Source organism: Pseudophryne corroboree, chromosome 9 (genome assembly GCF_028390025.1).
Source record: "Pseudophryne corroboree isolate aPseCor3 chromosome 9, aPseCor3.hap2, whole genome shotgun sequence".
Lineage (NCBI taxonomy): Eukaryota > Metazoa > Chordata > Amphibia > Anura > Myobatrachidae > Pseudophryne > Pseudophryne corroboree.
Window position 1 is genome coordinate 133,219,135 of NC_086452.1, and position 22,818 is coordinate 133,241,952.

The 22,818-nt window shown below is 49.2% G+C and overlaps 1 long non-coding RNA gene across 1 annotated transcript in view; it reads right to left on the reverse strand.

Annotated features, from left to right (window-relative positions):
- LOC134956811 (uncharacterized) overlaps positions 1–15,677 on the reverse strand; it is a 298,928-nt gene extending 283,251 nt beyond the window's left edge. Inside the window, exons 1-2 of the long non-coding RNA XR_010186191.1 lie at positions 15,496–15,677; positions 14,557–14,591 (exon numbers count right to left, since the gene is read on the reverse strand). This is a non-coding gene — a long non-coding RNA (uncharacterized LOC134956811). The remainder of the gene's footprint in view (positions 1–14,556; positions 14,592–15,495) is intronic.
- Positions 15,678–22,818: the final 7,141 nt, after the last annotated feature.

Genomic DNA, 22,818 nt, shown 5'->3' on the forward strand with positions numbered 1-22,818 from the left:
GACACAGGACACTACCACTGGTCAGCACAACACAGCACCACTTTATACAGCTACACTGGATATATGGCAGCAGAGAACACCAACACTGTGAATGGCTGGACTGGTACAGCACAATACACTGACTACACTGGACTGGTCTGCACAACACAGCACCACTTTACAGCTACACTGGATATATCTGCCTGGACTATTACAACACAATACACTGTCTACACTGGACTGGTCTGCACAACACAGCACCACTTTACAGCTACACTGGATATATGGCAGCAGAGAACACCAACACTGTGACTGCCTGGACTGATGCAGCTCAATACACTGAGTGACTACACTGGACTGAGCAGCACAACACTTGCCACCTCACTTTCCCACCCTAACACACAGACACTGAACACTGAGGACACATCCTCTTTATACACTCTCTGAGACTGGAGTGAAAATGGCGGGGACGCGCGGCTCCTTATAGGAAATAAAAATTCAGCGAGAATCCGACAGTGGGATGATGCCGTTTTGCCGCGCTCGGGATTTCCGAGTCAAGAGGGAAATTCCGAGCCTGGCTCGGATCCGGACTTGGAAGGCAAAGTTCGGTAGGGTTCGGTTCTCTGAGAATCGAACCCGCTCATCTCTACTGAGAATATAATATGAACCTGAATTAAGAAGTAAAATAGGACAAATCTGCCTATGATTAATGTTCTAACACTTTATCCAAGTGTTGTAATGTAGTAGGTATGATTTTGTACTAAATTGTGTTTTTTTAATTTGGGAAATGCAATATTTTTATTTTTAAATGGATGAATGTGCTTATCAGGTTAGCAACACATTGACCATGAATAGCACAGAATCCATTAAAGGCAGAAACTCATCTTTGATAGTTGTCAGGATGCAACGAGCTTCAGTGATGCCTTGGAATTCTGAGTAGACAGCGTGCACTGGTTTCCCCATAAAGTCATTATTCACTATTTTGGCTTGGTGCATTCAGGTCTACAAGATAAATTCCTTAATTAATTTCCTTGCAACAAATAAGGGAGAATTTACACAGGTACTTGGGCAGTATAGAACCTGATCGAACACAGGAATTGCGTAAGTAGCTTTTATGGATTTCTAGTTTGTGATTCATTAGCACTGCAACTGATATTCCTTGTTTATGATCGTGGGGAGGGGCGAATTGGTGTACAGGGATGGTTGACCGGTGAGCTGAGCTCTGTTCTCTGCATAGGGGCATTGCTCTCTTTCCCCACTCTCCCCCACCTCAATTGATTAATCTCTTTCACTGCTGGCGCTGGTCTTGCTGGATCTGCGGCTATAAAGTTGCTGGATGCCGCCCACTATGCAAATAACCCAGCCGCTGCCAGCACAGTGAATGGCTGGGCATCACTCATATCCAGGCCGGCAGTCTCTCACTGAGCTTTCTGCAGGTGGGTTATTTGTAAAGTGAGCGGAATCCCGCAACTTCATAGCCACGGCTCCAGTGAGTAACTGCGGCAGAGTGCAGAGTCTGCAGATATGTTTCTCTTCCTTATGCTGACCTCAGCTCTGAGCCTGGACACAGAGCAAGGGAGAAGGACCTTGGTATGCAGGAGGGAGGCTGGCTGGCTATGCTGCAGACCCTCTATTACTCATTGAGGGGGAGATGTACTAATCTTTGAAAGGTGATAAATTTTCACAGTGATAAAGTGCCAACCAATCAGCTCCTACCTGCCATGCTGCAGACTGTGTTCGAAAAATGACAGGAGCTGGTTGGCTGGTAGTTTATTACCGTGAAGTTGATCACTCAATGCTTAGTATATCTGGCCCTGACTAGCCTAGCTCTCTCCATCCCCACACTCACACACTGACACACAGTCCCCTACACACACACACACACACACACACACACACACACACACACACACACACCCCACTCCCAGCCTCTTACCAGCACCTAACACACTGCCCCTGTACCCAGCACCTCACACACTGCCCCTTGTACCCAGCCCCTCACACATTAACACTTAGACCCCTGTATACAGCATCACACACACCGACAGACCCCTGTATACAGCATCTCACACACACCCTGCACCCAGACCCTCACACACTGCCCCCTGTACCCATCCTCTCACCAGCATCTCACACACTGCCCCCTGTACCCTGCCTCTCACCAGCATCTCACACACTGCCCCCTGTACCCAGCCTCTCACCAACATCTCACACACTGCCCCCTGTACCCAGCCTCTCACCAACATCTCACACACTGCCCCATGTACCTAGCACCTCAAAAACTGCCCCGTAACCAGCATCTCACACACTGTCCTCTGTACCCATCCTCTCAATAGCATCTCACACACTGCTCCCTGTACCCAGCCTCTCACCAGCATCTCACACACTGCCCTCTGTACCCTGCCTCTCACCAACATCTCACACACTGCAACCTGTATGCAGCACATCACACACTGCCCATGTACCCAACATTTCACACACTGCCCCCTGTATCCAGCATCTCACACACTGTCCCCTGTATCCAGCATCTCACACACTGTCCCCTGTATCCATCCTCTCACCAGCATCTCACACACTGCCCCCAGTACCCTGCCTCTCACTAGGACCTCACACACTGCAACCTGTATACAGCACATCAAACACTGCCCCAGTACAAAGTCGCTCACCAGCATCTCACACACTGCCCCTGTACCCAGCATTTCACATACTGTCCCTGTATTCAGCACTTCACACACTGCTCCCTGTACCCAGCATCTCACACACTGCCCCTTGTACCCAGAATCTCACACACTGCCCCTGTACCAAGCACCTCACACACTGCCTCTTGTACCCAGCCCCTCACACACTGCCTCTTGTACCCAGCCCCTCACACATTAACACTCAGACCCCTGTATACAGCATCACACACACCGACAGACCCCTGTATACAGCATCTCACACACCCTGCACCCAGACCCTCACACACTGCCCCCTGTACCCATCCTCTCACCAGCATCTCACACACTACCCACTGTACCCTGCCTCTCACCAGCATCTCACACACTGCCCCCTGTACCCAGCCTCTCACCAACATCTCACACACTGCCCCATGTACCCAGCACCTCAAAAACTGCCCCGTAACTAGCATCTCACCAGCATCTCACACACTGTCCTCTGTACCCATCCTCTCAATAGCATCTCACACACTGCTCCCTGTATCCAGCATCTCACACACTGCCCCCTGTACCCTGCCTCTCACTAGCACCTCACACACTGCAATCTGTATGCAGCACATCACACACTGCCCCTGTACCCAGTCGCTCACCAGCATCTCACACACTGCCCCTGTACCTAGCATTTCACACACTGCCCTCTGTATCCAGCACTTCACACACTGCTCCCTGTACCCAGCATCTCACCAGCATCTCACACACTGCCCCCTGTACCCAGAATCTCACATATTGCCCCCTGCACCCAGTCTCTTCCCCCGCACCTCACAGCCCTCTGTATCCAGCATCTTACACACATCCTCCTGTACCCAGTGTAGCCCCTCTTTTTACACCCAGGGGTACCAAGTATCTGTGCACAGTGCCTCCACCTAAGCTATTTGGGATGCTATTAGCTTTCCCCAGCTAGCTCAGGAATGCCGATCGTTAGTGGGGAAGGGTAGTTCCAACCCTGAAGACCAATCCCGTTACACTGGCACTCCCCTTGCAGTTAGAGTGAATGATATTATAATATAGTAAAGTGCCTAATAGTAAAATACCTCAACTTACAGAGTTACCTCTTATACAGTACCTTGTCTTTCTTTGTTGCAGGTTCCGCCGAGGTGGAGACAAAACCACTGGTAAGTATCCTAGGGTTTCTTGTTTTTTTTTTTATTACCAGCAGGTAAGGGTCAACAGTACATTTTTATATTCATGGTAAGCACAACATGACCTATACTAATAAGATATCCCGCCTTTACAGAAATTAATGCATGCAATACAAAAAAACCTTTTGTAAATCCCCAAAAAGACCAAGAGTGACCCGGGTACTCATATAGGAAGAAAAAAATACTGTATATGCTCAGTCAATTGGGCCCTTGGTTTGTAATGTGCACACAGTAGTTCAATGAGATTCCTTCAAGATAGCATCAGCAAGCACCTAACAGTTATAAACTCCCTCGAATGTAGCACTAGTGGTGTACACAGATCCATAAAATCCAACTCTCTGCGTTCTTCCCTACGATCTAGCATTGTCAGCACACTCTCCTAGCTGGAAGTTATCCTATGAGCGTAATGGGTTCACAACTGTTAACCTGGCTTTCCCCGTCAATCGGGCATTGGCTAACTCCTCTTTCTTTCTGCTACTTGGCAGTCTTGAAGGATACTCAATCTGAGTGGGCAGACAGTCAAACAGGGAGCTCCCTTCCATATACTCGGTTGCCTTATTCTTTTTTATGGAGGTTACTCTGATCCCTTCTCTTAAAGAAGATACAACTTTCCACTTAGCTAGACTCCTGTTAGCAATCGATGGGCATGGTAGGGGTAGGCTGACCTCTTCCCTCAGTCCTAATGGCTATTACCGTGGAGAGTAAAGGTTAACACTAGGGAGCGCTATAGTAGTGACTGGATTTTACACAGTCTCACATATAGGGGTCTATTCATGCAGCAGTGAAAAGCCCTGTTTTGCGTTAAACAGGGCTTTTCACTGCTTACCGCAATTCACAGAGCGTGTTACCGTGGAGAAGTCTCAGACTTCTCCAGCGGTACCTCCGCTCTCTGCCTGAATCGCATCACCATACCTTTGTATGGTGAGTGCGATTCATGAAGGTGCGGAAAGCTCTGCTTTCTGCTTCTCCATGGAGTTCAGGTTCGCCATCTCAGGACGGCGTAACCTGAACTGCGGTGCGGAGACATCAGGGAAGCTCAATGCTTCCCTGATCGCTGCTCGGCACCTCGCGCTGGCTCCGCCCCCCGACCTCCCAGCAACCACTGCGGCCTGCCGGGAGTTCAACACCCTGCGCATGCGCACAGGGACCCGCTGCTGGACCCAGCGCATCGCTAGGAAGGACCGCTGGAGAAGACTTCACCGCAGGAGCCCCAGACACCGCAGCGCATCGTCGGAAGGGTAAGTATACATGAATTGCTACTTATCACAGCTATACATCGCATCGAAGCAATGCGATGTATAGTGATAAGTAGCAATTAGGTTTTCGTTTTCTGTATGAATAGACCCCATAGACACTGCTTCCAGCTCCTCTCCCCACTTCTATTAGTCTCTGTGCAGTGGTTATACTCTTTCCCTTCAGAATGTAACAGTATGCCTGTCTATCAGTATACAACTGTCTCCGGTTACACCCAGTCTCATGACAATAGCTTAATGTGGTGACAGGTTACTATCTCCCCTGCATCAGAATGGGACCAATAGGGTAGGCAACAGATTTTAACTACGCACATACAGGGGTTAAGTCACCTTGGCTGTAACAGCTTACTCACTGACTGTTTCTAGTCCTGTCAAGCATAAAATACTGTGCCCAGCTGACTGTGCTACCTGAATGGTGTTGGGCAGTGTTTGGCACTTACTCGTTCCCCAGCCTGAGAGGTGTACTAACTCTCCCCCGACTCCTCCTCCTAGCTCGGGGGTTTGTTCTGGAAGGCTGCCCGTCAGACAATGTACCGCTGCTTCCCTCTCACCAGCTGCATAGGACGGTTGCTGTGGATACCAGCGGCTTCGCCTCCTTCCTCGCTCTAGTCTGTCCCAGTGCGTACCGCTCAACTGCTCAGCGGTGGAGCTCCAGGTGTGGACTTCAGCCGGGAACCGCTTCCAATGAGACTGACCGCCCCGCTTCCGCTGCCACGCTGCGCACCGTGGCTCTCTCAGGGTTGGTGTAAGCGAGCTACACTCCCCCCGATCATCCGGTTAGCCTCCCGGGGTCTTGTTATTAGCCACCGCTCCGCCGCTCCTAACTCTGCTACACCACCAACCGCTGCTCTCTTCTCTCCCTCCTTACTTCCAGCACATGATCCCCCTCGCTCGGCGCGAGGGGCTGCTGAAGGGGCTCTCCAGTCCTCTTGTGCCCAATTGTCACCGCGGTCCCATTTTCCCAAGCCAAGCCCCACCATTCTCAGCAGGCACGTGGCCATATCTAGCATCAATATTTAAATATAACACATGTCTTAGGTGTCTATTCATGAAGCAGAGAAAAGCCCTGTTTTGCGGTAAACAGGGCTTTTCACTGCTTACCGCAATTCACAGAGCGAGTTACCGTGGAGAAGTCTCTGACTTCTCCAGCGGTACCCCCGCTCTGTGCCTGAATCGCATCACCATACCTTTGTATGGTGAGTGCGATTCATGAAGGTGCGGAAAGCTCTGCTTTCCGCTTCTCCATGGAGTTCAGGTTCGCCATCTGAGGACGGCGTAACCTGAACTGCGGTGCGGAGACGTCAGGGAAGTTAAATGCTTCCCTGATCGCTGCTCGGCACCTCGTGCTGGCTCCGCCCCCCGACCTCCCAGCAACCACTGCGGCCTGCCGGGAGGTCATCAAGCTGCGCAAAGGGACCCGTCGCTGGACCCCGCGCATCGCAGAGAGGGACCGCCGGAGAAGACGTCACCGTGGGAGCCCCAGACACCGCAGCGCATCGTCGGAAGGGTAAGTATACATGAATTGCTACTTATCACGGCTATACATCGCATTGAAGCGATGCGATGTATAGTGATAAGTAGCAATTCTGATTTCGTTTTGTACATGAATAGACCCCTAGGTCATACATTAACACACTACACTTAAGTATGGACAAGATACAGTATGGGGATTTAGATATGGCTTTACAAGTACACCTACAGCCATACCACATACAGGACTTTCTTAACCACTCATAAACATAAAATCAATAGAGCACTACACCAGCATCTCACACACTGCCCCCAGCACCTCACACTGCCCCCTCACTGTACCAGCTTCTCACCAACATCTCACACACTGCCCACTGTTCCTAGCCCCTCACACACTGCCCCATACCCAGCCTCTCACCAGCATCTCACACACTGGGATCAGTATGAAATGCCGCCGGCCGGAATCCCGGCGGTCGAAATACCAACGCCTAAATCCCGACCACAAAATCCCGACAGGGGTGGCGAGCGGAACGCAGCCCCTTGCGGGCTCGCTCCGCTCGCCACGCTTTGGGCACGGTGCCTCGCTACGCTCGGCACACTATTATATTCTCCCTCTATCAGTGTCGTGGACACCCACGGAGGGAGAATATGTCGGGATTGCGGCGGTCGGGACCGCATCCCCACACACTGCCATCTGTACCCAGCCTCTCACTAGCACCTCACTAACTGCTCCCTATACCCAGCCTCTGACCAGGATCTCACTGCCCCCTGTACCCAGCCTCTCACCAGCATCTCACTATATGCCCCCTGTACCCGGCCTCTCGCCAGGATCTCAATGCCCCGTGCACCCAGCCTCTCACCAGCATCTCCCACACTACCACCTGTACCCAGCATCTCACTAGCACATAACACACTGCCCCCTGTAGCCAGCACCTCACACACTGCCCCCTGTACCCAGCCGCTTTCCAGCATCTCACACACTGTCCCTGTACCCAGCATTTCACACACTTCCCCCTATATCCAGGATCTCACACACTGCCCTCTGTGCCCAGCACCTCACACACTGCCCCCTGTACCCAGCCTCTCACCAGCATCTCACACACTGCCCCTGTTTCCAGAATCTCACATACTGCCCCTTGTACCCAGCCTCTTTAAAGCATCTCACACACTGCCCACTGTACCCAGGCTTTCACACACTGCCCCCTGTACCCAGCCACTAACCAGCATCTCACACACTGCCCCCTGTGTAACAAATTGTAAAAGTAGCTGAATGTTCTTCTTCTCTGCGAGAGTCGACAGAGGTTCAGAGAGTTTTTTTTCACGTAATGCTCTGGTACTTAAAGAGGGTACACTTTATTGACTAATGACTACTCTTTCCTTCTTTAATCCAATTACCATAAATTCATATATAGAAAGCATATAATATAACGTTACAGTTGTGGAGAAATAACACATTTGTCACCAGGCATTTTATTACACAGGCACTGGAATTTCACAATGTTCTCTCCCTCTTCGTTGGATTCCTAGAAGGAAATCAATCTTATACGCACACCCTTAAAAGAATTGACTTCTAGGTTAAGTCCGACTCACTATACATAACAGTCAGTTAAATAATTATTATTTACTTCCTGTAATTAACTCAAACCACTCACTAACCGGGTTAACTCACAGTATTTTCTTAGCGATTACAACAGTAAGGGTTAAAATAGTAGGATATACTTCCAACCGCAAATGTCACACAGTAAGTTATGCAATTAAAGCAAATAACAAAAAGAAATAAAACAATCCCTTTCGAGCACGTGCACGGCTAAATATGTCTTAAAAAGAGCTCTTTTACTGTTCGTTTCCCGGGTTAAGTGTAACCTTATACTTAAAGATCCTCATCTGATATCCCTAAGTGCTGCCGACTAGATCACCCACCGGAACGGTGTTACTCCAGAAAGTCTACCGCTACTCTTGTTACTTGGTGAGGCTTTATTACCACTTAAATTCCAAGTCCCTATGAAGTCGTCTCTCCGACAAGCGTCTGGTGGCTATTACTTTATCTCCCTTGCGACACACCACACAATTATCCTATTCCTGCGGCATACTTTTTCTCGGCTGTGCGGAACTGTTATCCTATACTTTGATGTAAGTCTGTGCGGACTATCCTAGTCGGCTTCACTCACTCCTAGCCGGCTGCTATTTTGGAAACAGTGTCCAGCATCGCTGTTAATTCTTCCCCTCCCTAACTGGTTTGATGTCTCTAACGATGCCTTTAAGACTGAGTTTAAATTAATTAGCATAGGCAGAGTATCAGGGATAGTGGGAGAGGTTCAGTATAATATGGCTTCGCTGCCCAAATGTCACCGGGTTCCCCCTATGTCAGGGCTAGGTCCTGATTCAGGCTGAATATAACTTACTCACTGGGTATTAACTGGGTAAAACCCTGGCTGGGGGCTCCTGTTACTGCCACTGTAGCTCTCAGGGAGTGAATAAGAGAGTTTCACCTACGTGCCTCTATTGACTTTGACAGCCGTCTTCGCCCTCCTCTCCGCCTCCTGGTGTGGCTGTTGGAGTGAAACCCCTCCTGTCGTTGTAGCTGGAAGGGACCGGGGGAGTGTCGTCCATGTCAATCTGGATGGGCTCCGCCTTTTTGTCCGCCTCCGCCCCGTGTTGACACCCGGGCTGGCTGCTTTGTTTATGCCGCACCTCTGCCCCGCCTCTCGCCGGCCTCCGGACCGCCTTTACTCCACCTCCCGATGATGGGTCTGCGGCCCAGCTAGCTCCGCTGTGGCCGCCGCCGGTCTTTCTATCTTCAACCGAGAGATGCAGGAAACTCACCCTGGGTGTTCCTCTCGTCCTCGTCGGGGAAGCCGCCGGAGCCACGTCGTGCAGGCCGCTCACTATGCCCGGGTCCTTGGGTCAGTGCGCAGTTCCTCTACTTGTCCTAACGGCTTTTCTTTTTCCGGACTCCTCGAGCTCTCTCAACCAGCGCGTAGGGATCATCTGACAGTTGGTTTTGGCACGCGCTGGTCCCGGTACCTACTCCTCTATTACCACCATGCATGCTGTACAAGGCACAGGGCAATCTTTTAACTAAAGTCCACCATGCCCACATATCATACTCTACGGAGTGTCTATACAACTATATATATAGATAGGACGAAACGCGTTGGGTGCTGCCTTGATTCTACCTCACTTACTACAAGTTAAGATATTTTTACTCCTCTTTTATAGTTAATCCTCTAAAAATATTTTTTAGACAAAAAATTTTTTTTATAAAAAATATTTTTATATGCATGTATTTTTTTAATATATTTAATTCCTTGTCTTGAGTTTTCTGTTTTCTATTTTTTACTCCATTTTTTATCCTTTCATTTGGGCATATTTTATGTTCTGTAATTTTTTCTTTTTAAAAAGAATTCTTTTTTCATATGTGTGCACTTTTAATTGCATATACTCCTTTCTGTCTAGTGCTGTAACTTAATAAATTGTTGGAATTTATATAAACAACCAGATCCTACTAAATTCTTGTAAGCACCATTGGTCGCTCCAAATACCTCATCCCTTCTTTACAAACCGTAGCAACAGGTGCCTATACCAGCACCATAATTTATTTGAGGTAAATAGCTGACGCCCTGTTAACCCCCAGGGAGTGCTTTTTTAGTAATTATTTATAAAAACACCATATTTTCACGATTGTCCATGCACTAGTGTTTTTTATTTTTGATACTGCATCTGTGGCGCTGCTAGCTCTCCCGGTACACAACTATATATATATATATATATATATATATATATATAAAGATTAACCCTAAAAATCTCAAAACAGTCTGGTAGCCTACAGTGGGGGTGTCACACCTGTACCCAGCATCTCACACACTCTCCACTGTACCCAGAACCTCACACACTTCCACCTGTATGCAGCACCTCAATCACTGCCACCTGTACCTGGTCTCTCACTAGCACCTCACACAGTGCTCCTGTACCCAGCATCTCACACTGCCCCTGTATCCAGCCTCTCACCAGCATCTCACCCACTGCCCCCTGTACCCAGCTTTTCACACACTGCCTTCTGAACCCAGCCTCTCACCAACACCTCACACACTGCCACCTGTACCCAGAATTTCACACACTGTCCCCTGTACCCAGCGTCTCACCAGCATATCACACACTGTCCCCTGTACCCAGCATCTCACACTTTGCGCACTGTACCTAGCACCTCAACAACTTCCCCCTATTCCAAGCACCTCACACTGCCCCCTGTAGCAAGCCTCTCACTAGTACCTCACACACTGCTCCTGTACTCAGCATCTCACACTGCCGCTGTACCCAGCCTCTCAACAGCATCTCAAACACTGCCCCCTGTACCCAGCCTCTCACCAGCACATCACACACTGCACCCTGGCCTGTACCCAGTCTCTCACCAGCATCACACACTGCTCCCTGTACCCAGCATCTCACACACTGCCCCCTGTACCCAGATTCTCACCAGCACCTCACAGACTGCCTCCTGTGCTGAGCATCTCACACACTGCCCCCTTTACCAGCAACATCTCACACACTGACCCCAGCATCTCTCACACTGATCCCTGTACTCAGCTCATCACAAGCATCTCACACACTGCCCCCTGTACCCAGAATCTCACACACTGCCCCTTGTACCTCGCATCTCACACACTGCCCCCTGTACCCAGCCTCTCAACATCATCTCACACACTGCCCCCCGTACCCAGCATCTCACACACTCCCACTGTACCCAGAACCTCACACACTTCCCCCTGTACCTAGCATCTCAATCACTGCCCTATGTACCTGGCCTCTAACTAGCACCTCACACAATGCCCCCTGTACCCAGCATCTCACACACTGCCTCCTGTAACCAGCCTCTCACCAGCACCTCACTCACTGCCCCCTATACCGAACATCTCACACACTACCCCCTGTAACCATATTTTCACACACTGCCCCCTGTACCCAGCATCTCACACACTGCCTCCTGTAACCAGCCTCTCACCAGCACCTCACTCACTGCCCCCTATACCGAACATCTCACACAGTACCCCCTGTAACCATATTTTCACACACTGCCCCCTGTACCCAGCATCTCACACACTGCCTCCTGTAACCAGCCTCTCACCAGCACCTCACTCACTGCCCCCTATACCGAACATCTCACACACTACCCCCTGTAACCATATTTTCACACACTGCCCCCTGTACCCAGCATCTCACACACTGCCTCCTGTAACCAGCCTCTCACCAGCACCTCACTCACTGCCCCCTATACCGAACATCTCACACAGTACCCCCTGTAACCATATTTTCACACACTGCCCCCTGTACCCAGCCTCTCACCAGCATCTCACACACTACTCCCTTTACCCAGCATCTCACACCTTGCCCCCTGTACCCAGCCGCTCACCAGCATCTCACACACAACTCCCTTTACCCAGCATCTCACACCCTGCCCCCTGTACCCAGATTCTAACCAGCACCTCACAGATTGCCCCCTGTACCCAGCATCTCACACACTGCCCCCTTTACCCAGCATCTCACACCCTGCCCCCAGCATCTCGCACACTGCCCCCTGTACTCAGCCCATTACAAGCCTCTCACACACTGCCCCCTGTACCCAGCTTCTCACCAACACCTCATACACTGCCCCCTTGTACCCAGCATCTCACACACTCCCCTCTGTACCCAGCCTCTCACCAGCATCTCACACACTGCCCCTTGTACCCAGCATCTCACACCTTGCCCCCTGTACCCAGCCGCTCACCAGCATCTCACACACAACTCCCTTTACCCAGCATCTCACACCCTGCCCCCTGTACCCAGATTCTAACCAGCACCTCACAGATTGCCCCCTGTACCCAGCATCTCACACACTGCCCCCTTTACCCAGCATCTCACACACTGCCCCCAGCATCTCGCACACTGCCCCCTGTACTCAGCCCATTACAAGCCTCTCACACACTGCCCCCTGTACCCAGCTTCTCACCAACACCTCATACACTGCCCCCTTGTACCCAGCATCTCACACACTCCCCTCTGTACCCAGCCTCTCACCAGCATCTCACACACTGCCCCTTGTACCCAGCCTCTCACTAGCATCTCACAGACTGCCCCCTTTACCCAGCATCTCACACACTGCCCCCTATACCCGTACTCTCACCAGCATCTCACACACTGCTCCCTGTACCCAGTATCTCACACAATGACCCCTGTACCCAGAACCTCATACACTGCCCCTTGTACCCAGCATCTCACACACTGCCCCCTGTACCAAGCCTCTCATTAGAAACTCACACACTGCTCCTGTACCCAGCATCTCACTCACTGTGCACTGTTCCCATTACCTCACACACTTCCCCCTTTACCAAGGATCTCAAACTGCCCCCTGTATTAAGCCTCTCACTAGCACCTCACACACTGCTACTGTACTCAGCATCTAGCACTGCCCCCGTACCCAGCCACTCACCAGCATCTCACACAATGCCCCCTGTATTAAGCATCTCACACACTGCTCTCTGTACCCAGCCTCTAACCAGCACCTCACACACTGCCCCCTGTACCCAGCATATCACACACTGCCCCCTTTGCCCAGATTCTCACCATCGCTTCACAGACTGTCCCCTGTACCCAGCATCTCACACACTGCCCCCTGTACCCAGACGCTCACCAGCCTCTCAAACACTGCTCCTGTATCCAGCATTTCACACACTGCCCCCTGTACCCAGACGCTCACCAGCCTCTCAAACACTGCTCCTGTATCCAGCATTTCACACACTGCCCCCTGTATCCAGCACCTCACACACTGCCCCCTGTACCCAGATGCTCACCAGCATTTCACAGACTGCTCCTGTACCCAACATTTCACACAATGCACCCTGTATCCAGCATCTAACACACTGCCCTCTGTACCCAGCACCTCACACACTGCCCCCTGTACCCAGCCTCTCACCAGCATCTCATACACTGGGGTTCAGTATGGTATGCCGGCGGTCGGGCTCCCGATGACCAGCACTCCGGCACCGGGAGCCCGGCCGCCGGCTTACCGACAGTGTGAGCCCCTTGCGCCACGCTATTTTATTCTCCCTCCAGGGGGGTCGTGGACCCCCACGAGGGAGAATAAGTGTCGGTATGCCGGCTGTCGGGATTCCAGCGCCGGTATATTGTGCGCCGGGATCCCGTCAGTCGGCATTCTGAAGACTACCCCATACACTGCCCCTTGTACCCAGCCTCTCACTAGCATCTCACAGACTGCCCCCTGTACCCAGCATCTCACACACTGCACCCTATACCCATCCTCTCACCAGCATCTCGCACACTGCCCCCTGTACCCAGCATCTCACACACTGACCCCTGTACCCAGAACTTCACACACTGTCCCCTGTACCCAGCATCTCACACACTGACCCCTGTACCCTGCATCTCACACACTGCCCTCCGTACCCAGACTCTCACTAGCACCTCACACGATGCCCCCTGTACCTAGCATCTCACACAGTGCCCCATGCCCAGCTTCTCAACAGCACCTCACACACTGCTCCCTGTACCCATCATCTCATACACTGCCCTTCGTACCCAGAATCTCACTAGCACCTCACACACTGCCCCCTGTACCCAGCCTCTCACCAGTATCTCATACACTGCCCCCTGTTCCCAGCCTCTCACTAGCACCTCACACACTGCACCCTTTACCCAGCATCTCACACAATATCCCTGTACCCAGCCTCTCACTAGCACCTCACACATTGCCCCCTTTACCCAGCATCTCACACAATGTCCCTGTACCCAGCCTCTCACCAGCATCTCACACCATGCTCCCTGTACCCAGCTTATCACCAGCATCTCACAGACTGCCTCCTGTATCCAGCCTCTCACCAGCAACTCACACATTACCCCCTATACCCAGCAGCTCACACAATGCCCCCTGTATGTAATAATTTTCCCTTCAATGTAGCCTCTTTATTCTACTTACTGTAAATATAAATTTTACTTTAATAGTCGTACCTTTTTATCTCCGACTTTCTTTGTCTTCTCAGACTCTGTAGGGTGAGTAATGTATGGTACACAGATATAATACCACTCACAACTAAAAGTTTACTTTATTCCCAAATAGCAAGATTTAATGGATATTCCTCATGGGTAATACTACTATCAATTAGAACAGACCCTGAACCATAGCCTTACAATCTCTGGCTTATAGGAATAAAATAGTTATACTATATGCAACAATGTCACAAAGTTGAATGGCAATAATATGCATGTAACTACTTTTATCAGATACAGTTTAAAGAATATGGTATGCACTACCAATCTTTCAGTGAGCGTTACTGTATCTTTCCTAAAGATATTTTCTGAGTCTCAAATGTTTGCTTTATTGTCTATACTGTGACTATGGGCCTTTGCGTTGGTGCACATGAAGTATTTCCCAAGAAACCCCCTTAAGGAATAAACCCAGTCATTGGAATCCAGGTACTGTATATCCAGTGTAGCTGAACAATATCAATCCTTTATGTGCTGCGAAATTAAGTGTGCTGGTGTTAGGTCTGAGACTTGCAAATACTAGTGAATGTTGCACTATACTCAAGTTCATCGAATCGTATAACAGCTGATGTATTTCGGTAGTAACTGGCATGCAAGCTTCTCTTCTGACCTGTAATCTGCTGTGCTAAAAGTTACTATACTAATGCTCCTGAGGTATCTCTGAGAATTATCTGTGGTACCCTGTAGGGGAAGTCCTCTATACGGAACTCAGGATGACGATATAGCTGACCTGGTATCTCCTATAAATGCTAGCTTCGGTGTAGGCACTGTTGCTGCGGTAAGTCTGTCACTAAGGGGTCTATTCATGTACAAAACAAAATCATAATTGCTACTTATCACTATACATCGCATCGCTTCGATGCGATGTATAGCCGTGATAAGTAGCAATTCATGTATACTTACCCTTCCGACGATGCGCTGCGGTGTCTGGGGCTCCCACGGTGACGTCTTCTCCGGCGGTCCCTCTCTGCGATGTGCGGGGTCCAGCGACGGGTCCCTTTGCGCATGCGCAGCTTGATGACCTCCCGGCAGGCCGCAGTGGTTGCTGGGAGGTCGGGGGGCGGAGCCAGCGCGAGGTGCAGAGCAGCGATCAGGGAAGCATTGAGCTTCCCTGACGTCTCCGCACCGCAGTTCAGGTTCGCCATCTGAGGACGGCGTAACCTGAACTCCATGGAGAAGCGGAAAGCAGAGCTTTCCGCACCTTCATGAATCGCACTCACCATACAAAGGTATGGTGATGCGATTCAGGCACAGAGCGGGGGTACCGCTGGAGAAGTCAGAGACTTCTCCACGGTAACCGGCTCTGTGAATTGCGGTAAGCAGAGAAAAGCCCTGTTTACCGCAAAACAGGGCTTTTCTCTGCTTCATGAATAGACCCCTTAGAAGGAGTGAACAATGTGTTATGAGATGATTAACTAGATCCCTTGCAGGGGGAACGGCACTCAATGCTGCTGTCAATAAGAGCCCACCTCTTTCCTTCTATGGGACATCCGGGGCCGCCTCCCTCACTAGCCTCTTTACTCACTCAAACACTCTGCGTCACGGGAGCTCCAGCTGGGTTGGTCAGTTTCACGGAGCCGACCCCCTTTTTGTAGAGTCTGTATAAGAGGGCCTCCCAATGCTGCTGTCAGGGCTCTCCCCGGTACCTCCGTCTAAGCTGCTCCCGCCTCTCTCTCCGTTGTACAGCTGTTAGAATAGGCGCCTCCGCTACACTCAATTACCACACAGCGCTCCGGTCTCTCACTGTGGGGTCTATTCACGTACAAAACGAAATCAGAATTGCTACTTATCACTATACATCGCATCGCTTCGATGCGATGTATAGCCGTGATAAGTAGCAATTCATGTATACTTACCTTTCCGACGATGCGCTGCGGTGTCTGGGGCTCCCACGGTGACGTCTTCTCCGGCGGTCCCTCTCTGCGATGCGCGGGGTCCAGCGACGGGTCCCTTTGCGCATGCGCAGATTGATGACCTCCCGGCCGGCCGCAGTGGTTGCTGGGAGGTCGGGGGGGCGGAGCCAGCGCGAGGTGCAGAGCAGCGATCAGGGAAGCATTGAGCTTCCCTGACGTCTCCGCACCGCAGTTCAGGTTACGCCATCCAGAGATGGCGAACCTGAACTCCATGGAGAAGCGGAAAGCAGAGCTTTCCGCACCTTCATGAATCGCACTCACCATACAAAGGTATGGTGATGCGATTCAGGCACAGAGCGGGGGTACCGCTGGAGAAGTCAGAGACTTCTCCACGGTATCCGGCTCTGTGAATTGCGGTAAGCAGAGAAAAGCCCTGTTTACCGCAAAACAGGGCTTTTCTCTGCTTCATGAATAGACCCCTGTGTCACCGGGAAGCGCCGCCTCAATCCTCGTCTCCTCTCCGGCTGCGCTGTTTTGCTAGTCCATCTGAGGCTGAGGTAAGGCTGTCTCCCGTACCGTGCAGCAGCTCCATTCTCCTCTCTGTCGTCCCCGAGACTCCCCCAACGGTCCGCGTGTCTCCTTTTTCATAACTCCATCCTCAGTACCCGGATTAGTCTCGCCCGGTAAATGCCGCACGCGCCTGCATTTTCAGTTACTTGCCCTAGTTCCTCTTTTCCATTGGGACCATGCTATCCATCCCTTGTTCAGTATACAGGCAACTAGTTCTGACTCCTCTCCGTGAGGAAGATATTCCTGGTATATAACTTCTCTCTATGAGAGCGCCATACTGGGGCATAATTTTCCCTCTGTGAGGGTCATTTCTATACTACAAACCATTACTGGTTTTCTCTTATCGATACAAATATATATATATATATATATATATATATATATATATATATTTATATACACTGTATTTTTATTTAACTTGTATCAACTTTAATAAATACATTTATATATAACTTATCTATTATTCTCCGTCACAATAGGGTATTACATACCCAGTCTCTCACTAGCACCTCAAACACTGCCCCCTGTACCCAGCATCTCACACACTGCTGCCTTTACCCAGCACCTCACAAACTGTCCCCTGTACCCAGCCTCTCACTAGTACCTCACACACTGCCCCCTGTACTTTATCATCTCACACACTGCCCCCTGTACCCAGCCTCTCACCAGCATCTCACACACTGTCCACTTTACGTAGCCCTATACACACGGCCACCTGTACCATGCCTCTCTCTAGCACCTCACACACTGCCCCCTTTATCCAGCATCTCAAACACTGCCCCCTGTATCCAGCATCTCACACACTGCCCAACGTACCCAGCCCCTCACACTGCCCCCTGTAGCCAGCACCTCACACACTGCACCCTGTACCCAGCACCACACACAATGCCCCATGTATCTAGTGTCAAAGTCGAAAAATATCATGATACGTATGCCTTGTACTAACCCCTCATGCACACGCGCGCTGCTCGTGCACCTGGCCCCCGTGCATACACATACCCGCAAGTTGCGTAAGGGACGCTCCAGCGTCTCGTGCGCATGAGATGTGTAATTACGGCGGAGTTTGTGAGCATGTAGCGTGCGACTCGAATGTAGCATATTTAACCCAAATAGTGCATTTTGTATATATTATTCCCCTAGACCATGTCAGCGAGTATGAGTAGTTTAAACTAGAGATGAGCGGGTTCGGTTCCTCGGAATCCGAACCCGCCCGAACTTCAGCTTTTTTTACACGGATCCGAGCGACTCGGATCTTCCCGCCTTGCTCGGTTAACCCGAGCGCGCCCGAACGTCATCATGACGCTGTCGGATTCTCGCGAGGCTCGGATTCTATCGCGAGACTCGGATTCTACATAAGGAGCCGCGCGTCGCCGCCATTTTCACACGTGCATTGAGATTGATAGGGAGAGGACGTGGCTGGCGTCTTCTCCATTTAGATTAGAAGAGAGAGAGAGTGAGATTGAGACAGAGACACTTGATTTACTGGAGCTTAGGAGTACTAGAGAGTGCAGAGTTTACCAGTGACTGACCACTGACCAGTGACCACCAGTGCAGTTTTATTTAATATAATCCGTTCTCTGCTTGAAAAAAACGATACACAGTGACTCAGTCACATACCATATCTGTGTGCTCAGCCCAGTGTGCTGCATCATCTATGTATAATATCTGACTGTGCTCACACAGCTTAATTGTGGGGGAGACTGGGGAGCAGTTATAGGTTATAGCAGGAGCCAGGAGTACATATTATTAAAATTAAACAGTGCACACTTTTGCTGCAGGAGTGCCACTGCCAGTGTGACTGACCAGTGACCTGACCACACTGACCACCAGTATAGTATACTATATTGTGATTGCCTGAAAAAGTTAAACACTCGTCGTGTGACTTGTGTGGTGTTTTTTTTTTTATTCTATAAAAAACTCATTCTGCTGACAGACAGTGTCCAGCAGGTCCGTCATTATATAATATATACCTGTCCGGCTGCAGTAGTGATATATATATATTTTTTATATCATTATTTATCATCCAGTCGCAGCAGACACAGTACGGTAGTTCACGGCTGTAGCTACCTCTGTGTCGGCACTCGGCAGTCCATCCATAATTGTATACCACCTACCCGTGGTTTTTTTTTCTTTCTTCTTTATACATACTACATCTCATTATCATCCAGTCTATATTAGCAGCAGACACAGTACAGTACGGTAGTCCACGGCTGTAGCTACCTCTGTGTCGGCACTCGGCAGTCCGTCCATAATTGTATACCACCTACCCGTGTTTTTTTTTTCTTTCTTCTTTATACATACATACTACATCTCATTATCAACCAGTCTATATTAGCAACAGACACAGTACAGTACGGTAGTCCACGGCTGTAGCTACCTCTGTGTCGGCACTCGGCAGTCTGTCCATAATTGTATACCACCTACCCGTGGTTTTTTTTTCTTTCTTCTTTATACATACATACTACATCTCATTATCAACCAGTCTATATTAGCAGCAGACACAGTACAGTACGGTAGTCCACGGCTGTAGCTACCTCTGTGTCGGCACTCGGCAGTCCATCCATAATTGTATACCACCTACCCGTGGGTTTTTTTTTCTTTCTTCTTTATACATACTACATCTCATTATCATCCAGTCTATATTAGCAGCAGACACAGTACAGTACGGTAGTCCACGGCTGTAGCTACCTCTGTGTCGGCACCCGGCAGTCCATCCATAATTGTATACCACCTACCCGTGGTTTTTTTTTCTTTCTTCTTTATACATACTACATCTCATTATCAACCAGTCTATATTAGCAGCAGACACAGTACAGTACGGTAGTCCACGGCTGTAGCTACCTCTGTGTCGGCACTCGGCAGTCCGTCCATAATTGTATACCACCTACCCGTGGTTTTTTTTTCTTTCTTCTTTATACATACATACTACATCTCATTATCAACCAGTCTATATTAGCAGCAGACACAGTACAGTACGGTAGTCCACGGCTGTAGCTACCTCTGTGTCGGCACTCGGCAGTCCATCCATAATTGTATACCACCTACCCGTGGTTTTTTTTTCTTTCTTCTTTATACATACTACATCTCATTATCATCCAGTCTATATTAGCAGCAGACACAGTACAGTACGGTAGTCCACGGCTGTAGCTACCTCTGTGTCGGCACTCGGCAGTCCATCCATAATTGTATACCACCTACCCGTGGTTTTTTTTTCTTTCTTCTTTATACATACTACATCTCATTATCATCCAGTCTATATTAGCAGCAGACACAGTACAGTACGGTAGTCCACGGCTGTAGCTACCTCTGTGTCGGCACTCGGCAGTCCGTCCATAATTGTATACCACCTACCCGTGGTTTTTTTTTCTTTCTTCTTTATACATACATACTACATCTCATTATCATCCAGTCTATATTAGCAGCAGACACAGTACAGTACGGTAGTCCACGGCTGTAGCTACCTCTGTGTCGGCACTCGGCAGTCCGTCCATAATTGTATACCACCTACCCGTGGTTTTTTTTTCTTTCTTCTTTATACATACATACTACATCTCATTATCAACCAGTCTATATTAGCAGCAGACACAGTACAGTACGGTAGTCCACGGCTGTAGCTACCTCTGTGTCGGCACTCGGCAGTCCATCCATAATTGTATACCACCTACCCGTGGTTTTTTTTTCTTTCTTCTTTATACATACTACATCTCATTATCATCCAGTCTATATTAGCAGCAGACACAGTACAGTACGGTAGTCCACGGCTGTAGCTACCTCTGTGTCGGCACTCGGCAGTCCGTCCATAATTGTATACCACCTACCCGTGGTTTTTTTTTCTTTCTTCTTTATACATACATACTACATCTCATTATCAACCAGTCTATATTAGCAGCAGACACAGTACAGTACGGTAGTCCACGGCTGTAGCTACCTCTGTGTCGGCACTCGGCAGTCCGTCCATAATTGTATACCACCTACCCGTGGTTTTTTTTTTCTTTCTTCTTTATACATACATACTACATCTCATTATCAACCAGTCTATATTAGCAGCAGACACAGTACAGTACGGTAGTCCACGGCTGTAGCTACCTCTGTGTCGGCACTCGGCAGTCCATCCATAATTGTATACCACCTACCCGTGGTTTTTTTTTCTTTCTTCTTTATACATACTACATCTCATTATCATCCAGTCTATATTAGCAGCAGACACAGTACAGTACGGTAGTCCACGGCTGTAGCTACCTCTGTGTCGGCACTCGGCAGTCCGTCCATAATTGTATACCACCTACCCGTGGTTTTTTTTTCTTTCTTCTTTATACATACATACTACATCTCATTATCAACCAGTCTATATTAGCAGCAGACACAGTACAGTACGGTAGTCCACGGCTGTAGCTACCTCTGTGTCGGCACTCGGCAGTCCATCCATAATTGTATACCACCTACCCGTGGTTTTTTTTTCTTTCTTCTTTATACATACTACATCTCATTATCATCCAGTCTATATTAGCAGCAGACACAGTACAGTACGGTAGTCCACGGCTGTAGCTACCTCTGTGTCGGCACTCGGCAGTCCGTCCATAATTGTATACCACCTACCCGTGTTTTTTTTTTCTTTCTTCTTTATACATACATACTACATCTCATTATCAACCAGTCTATATTAGCAGCAGACACAGTACAGTACGGTAGTCCACAGCTGTAGCTACCTCTGTGTCGGCACTCGGCAGTCCATCCATAATTGTATACCACCTACCCGTGGTTTTTTTTTCTTTCTTCTTTATACATACTACATCTCATTATCAACCAGTCTATATTAGCAGCAGACACAGTACAGTACGGTAGTCCACGGCTGTAGCTACCTCTGTGTCGGCACTCGGCAGTCCATCCATAATTGTATACCACCTACCCGTGGTTTTTTTTTCTTTCTTCTTTATACATACTACATCTCATTATCATCCAGTCTATATTAGCAGCAGACACAGTACAGTACGGTAGTCCACGGCTGTAGCTACCTCTGTGTCGGCACTCGGCAGTCCGTCCATAATTGTATACCACCTACCCATGGTTTTTTTTTCTTTCTTCTTTATACATACATACTACATCTCATTATCAACCAGTCTATATTAGCAGCAGACACAGTACAGTACGGTAGTCCACGACTGTAGCTACCTCTGTGTCGGCACTCGGCAGTCCATCCATAATTGTATACCACCTACCCGTGGTTTTTTTTTCTTTCTTCTTTATACATACTACATCTCATTATCATCCAGTCTATATTAGCAGCAGACACAGTACAGTACGGTAGTCCACGGCTGTAGCTACCTCTGTGTCGGCACTCGGCAGTCCGTCCATAATTGTATACCACCTACCCGTGGTTTTTTTTTCTTTCTTCTTTATACATACATACTATATCTCATTATCAACCAGTCTATATTAGCAGCAGACACAGTACAGTACGGTAGTCCACGGCTGTAGCTACCTCTGTGTCGGCACTCGGCAGTCCATCCATAATTGTATACCACCTACCCGTGGTTTTTTTTCTTTCTTCTTTATACATACATACTACATCTCATTATCAACCAGTCTATATTAGCAGCAGACACAGTACAGTACGGTAGTCCACGGCTGTAGCTACCTCTGTGTCGGCACTCTGCAGTCCATCCATAATTGTATACCACCTACCCGTGTTTTTTTTTTCTTTCTTCTTTATACATACTACATCTCATTATCATCCAGTCTATATTAGCAGCAGACACAGTACAGTACGGTAGTCCACGGCTGTAGCTACCTCTGTGTCGGCACT